The sequence below is a fragment of the Malus domestica genome, chromosome 14, assembly GCF_042453785.1.
Source record: "Malus domestica chromosome 14, GDT2T_hap1".
NCBI lineage: Eukaryota > Viridiplantae > Streptophyta > Magnoliopsida > Rosales > Rosaceae > Malus > Malus domestica.
In genome coordinates, this window is record NC_091674.1 from 2,173,038 (window position 1) to 2,179,293 (window position 6,256).

Sequence of the window (6,256 nt, forward strand, 5' to 3'; positions counted from 1 at the left end):
CTTGGGAGCAGCCTCTCCATAAATAGGGGTAAGGCTAGCCGACATTCACCTCTCCCAGACCCTGCGTAAAGCAGGAGCCTTGTGCACTGGGTACGACCTTTTTTTTAATTAATATTATATTTTTCAAATAAAGAAATATCGTTTCTTTCACGTCATCATTTACTATCAAATTGACATAAAATTTAACTGAGGTCTAACACTACAACAAAATTCATAAGTTAAAGTTTGATATTGAAATGTTTAAAACATGAAGTATGTAATCATGATTCGATTCATAATTAAGATAGTTTTGTGTATCACAACTCACAACACACACAGTGACAGGCAGAGTCTCGTCACCCGTTACACACTTGTCTCTGTGACTAAACCCTGAGTATCCTATTGACCAAAAAACCCTGAGTATCGAACCTCTGATTGATCTCGTGGGCTGGTGAAAATGGCGGGAGGAGTGAACAGGAAGATATCGGCCGCGTCGGCGAGAGCTCACACCCGAAGAGCCAAGCAAAACAGCTCCTTCCAGCTTCCGGCAGGTGGGTTTTCTTCCTCCTTCGTTTCCCCTTTTTATTTAAGGGTTCCAATGATTGATTACGATTGTAGTTGTAGCTTGTTCTGTTGTAATTTAGTACCAATTTCTGTTTGCTGATGAGAAAATGCAGGACCGGAATGCAAGAATTCGGTTTGTTTCCGGCAATTTCATAATTTGGGTTTTAATAAAGTTTAGAACTTTATTTAAGCAAGCATTATCTGTGATTAGGTTGGCGGAGTATTTTAATAAGAAAAATTTGAAATTTATTAATTGTTGCATCATGTAACATACCGTTGAAAGTTTAATTTGTGCCCTTCAGGTTAAGCTGTGATATGTTGGGTTAGAGCTAGGATAGGTCATGGTTCAATCCACTTCAATGTACCGAAGAGAAGTAATTAGTGGAAAAGGAGTAGTTTTGACTTGTGTTAGCAGTGTGATCTTTGAGATTGTATCGTTTGTCGAAAGCAAAACAGTAAAACTGAAATTGTTTCTTTCTCCTTGTGGTAGTTGGTCTGCGTCCCACAGTGAGATTCAAATAACGACTGCCTGATATAAGATATTTGTATTTAATCTGGATTCTGGATATCAATATAAAACTAACGGCGTTCATGCATTTAAGCAGAAAGCTAACAAGCATCTAAAGGCATTCACTGAGTGCATGCTTTCTTAATTTTTTTCTGTGTTGAATATATCGCTTCTATATCCTACTCTGAAATACGATGACCTATATGATTTATGGACATATCAAAATACAAATTCATGCTGCTTGATTCGAACATTACTTCAATGATCAGTGACTAGGATTCTTTATAGTATCGTCACCATCTTAGTTTTCACCATTTAATTAGGGGTTGTTTGGTATTCTATTTGAAATCAGTTTATAGTTTTAAAAAATGACGAAGTAGCTAAATTACATTTATTTCAAAAACAATGAGTTGAACCCAAGAAGGATACCAAACATTTTCTTAATTTCTTGTAAACTTCCAAGAATTTGTTCTAAATTCATCTTATCGTATTTATGTATGCCTTAGAAATCAGAACTAATGCTCAAAGCATGAAATTGAATAAGTTGGTCCTTTCTTTCTTTGTGCTGAAAGATTTTAGTAGAAATTTACTCCAATCTCTGTATCGTGATTCATTTAAACCTAAAAAATTTCAGGGATTTATAAGACAGCACTTGTAGCGTTGTTTATTGGATTATTGGCATGGGCATACAAGGTGATCCAACCTCCTCCATCGAAGATATGTGGCTCTCCTGATGGGCCTCCGGTTACAGGACCAAGAATAAAACTTAGGGATGGAAGGGAAGGCATTTGGCATACAAAGAGCATGGAGTCCCAAAAGATAATGCACAGCATAAAATAGTTTTTGTCCATGGTGTTGATAGTTGCAGGCATGATGCTGTCGTTGCGGAAACCATGTCTCCGGTATCTATTTTATGATTTGATTAGTATGTTCCTAGTGTTTCCTGTAATAACATTTTAACTTATGGTAAATTCACCCAGGAAACTGTGAAAGACTTGGGGATCTACGTTGTGTCTTTTGACAGACCTGGTTATGGAGAAAGTGATCCTAATCCAAAGCGAACAGTGAAAAGCATGGCTTCAGATATAGAGGAACTGGCTGATCAATTAGGTTTAGGACACAGATTTTATGTAATTGGTTTCTCCATGGGCGGACAGGTGATTTGGAGCTGCCTCAAGTACATCCCTCACAGGTATGATATTTGTACAGGAATGGAAGTGAACAGGTTCTGCATGTGTGTGTTGGAAAGGAGATATATATTAACTTACGCTAGGTGTGAATGGTAACAGGATTGCTGGAGCAGTACTATTAGCGCCCGTGGTTAACTATTGGTGGACTGGTATTCCTGCAAATCTATCCAGTCAAGCTTTACTCCCAACAGCTTCTGCAAGACCAATGGGCAGTTCGTGTGTCGCACTACACCCCTTGGCTTACCTACTTTTGGAACACTCAAAAATGGTTTCCCAGCTCAAGTGTTCTGGCTCAGAGTAGTGATTGTTTTTCTGACCAAGACAAAGAACTTATACCTACGATTCTTAAAGGACGACCACTTGTGGTATGTACCCCATATTTTGGAAAATTCCTAGAATTTTTTTTTAGAATTTTTAATGACTCCATTTCATAATGAAATTAGCTAAATTTGATATTTACAGATACTGAATATGTAAATTTAGTTCGATAATCTGTGGTAGGCACTTATCCTTGCTAGCTGTCTGAAAATTAGGCTAGTTTTTATAATAAAAGATTAGGCTAGTTCTTTCCATCTTGATTTTATGCTGAAATAAGTAAAATTGAATCACTTAATGTGGGGATTATATAATCCCGTTGATGTATAGTGAAGTAAATAATGAGCTATATCCCGGACTTGTTTTCTATGTTTAGTTCAATAGCATGTGTCTAGTTAATTATTCCCCCCCTGTGGTTGAATTCGAGACCTCTCGCATGTGGGCAGAGGTATTACTTGGTTAGCCATACTGTTGATACTGATTGAGTGTTGCTTTTAATAAAGAATAAAGTTTTCGTCATCTTACAAATGAATCTACTGTGAAGCCTACACTACAACAATGGAGATCTTGCAAGCCTGCTGGTTATTTTTAACTGTTGGTTGGTCCTAGCATTTCACTGGAACTGTAGGAATGTATTGCAGGACTCTAGTCTGCCACCTGGTGAAATCTAGATTTTATTTTTCTTTCCCTTCATGGAATAGCGATGAAAGAATTTGAAGCTTTGCATTACTGTTAGATAGAATTTGATCATTTCATTGGAGTTGTGTGAACATAGCAGAGCATCAATCAGACACCTAGTGAACTCTGGATAGGTCTCTTTTTCTTTTTTTTTTCTTCTCTTTTTTTCATCTTTTTTTTCATCTTTTTCTTCACAGAACAGCAATGAGAGAACTTTGAAGCTTTCTCTTCCCTAGAATTGGATCCCTGCCTTATCTGTACAGTTTTCCTTTTCAACTTTTAATCACAGATGAAGCTTTCATGGAAGCTTTTAATCACAGATGAAGTTTTCTTTTTCAACTTTTAAGCTCTCTCTCTCTCTCTCTCTCTCTCTCTCTCTCTCTTAGAGAAGCCCTCAATTCATGACCATACGTGTCATAAAAGAGAGTGAACAGTACATGTAGTTATGCTATTATAATAATAAGTATAATTAACATGTCATTGTTTATCAATGTGGATTCCTCAGGGACAGGTAAGACAGCAAGGAGAGTTTGAGACCGTTTACCGTGACATGAATGTTGGATTTGGGACCTGGGAATTCAGTCCTCTGGCACTGGAAAACCCATTCCCGAACAATGATGCTTCTGTCCACGTGTGGCAAGGAGATGAAGATCGCATGGTACCTGTTTTACTACAACGCTACATTGCTGAACGGCTTCCTTGGATCCGTTATCATGAGATACCAGGTGCTGGACACTTGTTCCCACTTGCTGATGGGATGTGGGAGACCATTGTCAAGGCACTTTTAGCTGACGGATAGTAAACCCTTCCGCTTACGTAATGAGCTACCGCAGGGGTGAACTTTTCTGTGCATTTCTCTGATACGGAGTTACGAATTTCAGTTGATCATTTTGGTATGTATGTGTTTGGATCCAAATTTACACCATCGGCCCGTGTAATCAAGGCCGTTAAGTAAACATAGTTCTCAACCGTCGCACTTGGTGCGATGGCAAGTGCCTTCGCCCATGAGCGGTAGGTCTCGGGTTTGAGACTTGGGAGCAGCCTCTCCATAAATGGGGGTAAGGCTAGCCGACATTCACCTCTCCCAGACCTTGCGTAAAGCGGGAGCCTTGTGCACTGGGTACGACCTTTTTTTAAAGGATAATATTATGATTTTTATCATAATATTTATCGTTTAAAAAATTATCTTGATATTTTCTTGTACAAGATGAGGTGCAAATTATATCTTCAAAGTGAGCAGTACAGTTCAATTTAATTTGGGGTTCTTGGGATTTAAACGTGTGGTAGATTAGAGCATCGGAGTATTTTATTGCTATTATCCATTTAAAAGTGGGTAATAAATGGTGGATAAATGTTGTTGAGCACGTAGCTCGGAATCGATCAAGATGGTTTGTTGAGATGCATGCATGATGCATGGATGAGATGAAATTATGAGATAAAATGAATTTAATATTCATTTAAAGGAAGCCTGGGAACGTAGGTCTTTTTGGTGATGTGATGATAAGGTAGGCTAGGTTTTTAATGCTTATTTCTTTGGTTGGTTCCGTGAAGATGGATGGAGGAAAGCAAGTGGTGAAGCCACGTCACCAAAGATCAAATCCTTTAAAGATCAAGTCACGTCAGATATGGGAATTTGAAATAAGAGTCAGGCGGTGCCAAGCAAGTACATCAGTCCCATAAATACAGATGCAATGGCAACGGAAGAAGGGACCCCCTGCAAAAAACAATACAAAACTGCCCTGCGTAAACTCAACAACTTTGAGATTTTTTCTTTCTTTTTCGCTGACACATCTTCCGTTGGCATCAACAGCACTGTGAAAGCAACCGGTGATATCTTAAGTCGGCATAGATAGCTCTGTCACCGTAGAATCAGCCGGTCTCGCAGCATCTTCCGTTGGCATCAACAACACTGCGGCGAGGACGGTTGATTACCTATCCAAGTCTCGGTCGAGAAGGATTTCTGAATCCTTATTGGTCGAGGTCATCTCATCAGCCTTCTCGGCAAAGTGAGGTGTTACATTTATTACATTCAGCACATTGAAAGCCGAATTTGATATTGAACTTCGTAAGAATAGTAACCTTGTCTTCAGGTTCGAGAGCCCAAGAGGCCGAGACGTGTTCCTTTCTCGGCCGCAATCGCAAGACGCAGAAGTCAGCCGCGCACCCAACGTAACATCAACAAAATTTACTCCTCGACCGAGCTCAGCCGACGAGTTGGCACGCCCCGCATTCACCGAAGGACGTAGTTAGCTTATAGATTACTCGGCCTGCGCGCCACGTAGGCTTGGTAGTTTCTAGGGTCAACATTTTGGCACGCCCAATGGGACCCAGTGCTAATACTACGAAGTTCATATGATATATCAAGATTCCAATCTGGCTCAACGTAGCCGATTGTACGAGCTCCTGGAGGAATTGAAAAAACATAATGAGGAATGTAAAAAATCTTTGGAAGCAGAAAAAGTTCTTCGTGGCCATAGAGAGATGCAAAAGTCATTCGCTTGCATGTTGAAAATAAAAGCTCATGTTACCTTGCAAGGGCAATGGGTAAATGAAGACAGGGCTCGATTTAATGCCTGGCTAGATGAAGAAAATTTTCCTTATGTTTCTGATTACAGATCAATTCCATTTGAAAAATGGTTAGGCCCAAAGGCCGGGGGGCAATTTTTCGCTCCGACCGTAATCAGACATCGGCCTAAGAAAATTGTTAATTTGGCCGAAGAACAAAGGCCACCTATTTTTTCGGTCGAGGCTGAAAATATGGTCGGCCAAGAAGAAAAACCTAGGCCACCTATTTTTTCGGTCGAGACTAAAAGTGTGGTAGGCCTAGAAGAAAAAGTTAAAGTTTCTGAGCCACAAATCGACTCAAAAAATTATTCGCCAGAAAAGTGCTCCAATGACGAACAAGGCCGAGACATAGGCCTAGCCAGAAAAACCACGCCAATCGATATGATTATTAGTGATGAAGCCGATAAGGAGAAATCTCATTCGGCCAAGTTATTTGAATTAAAAGCCGAAATTATGC

The 6,256-nt window shown here is 39.6% G+C and overlaps 1 pseudogene; it reads left to right on the forward strand.

Moving 5' to 3' along the window:
- Window positions 1–302: 302 nt before the first annotated feature.
- Window positions 303–4,194, forward strand: LOC103414877 (uncharacterized; annotated as a pseudogene).
- Window positions 4,195–6,256: the final 2,062 nt, after the last annotated feature.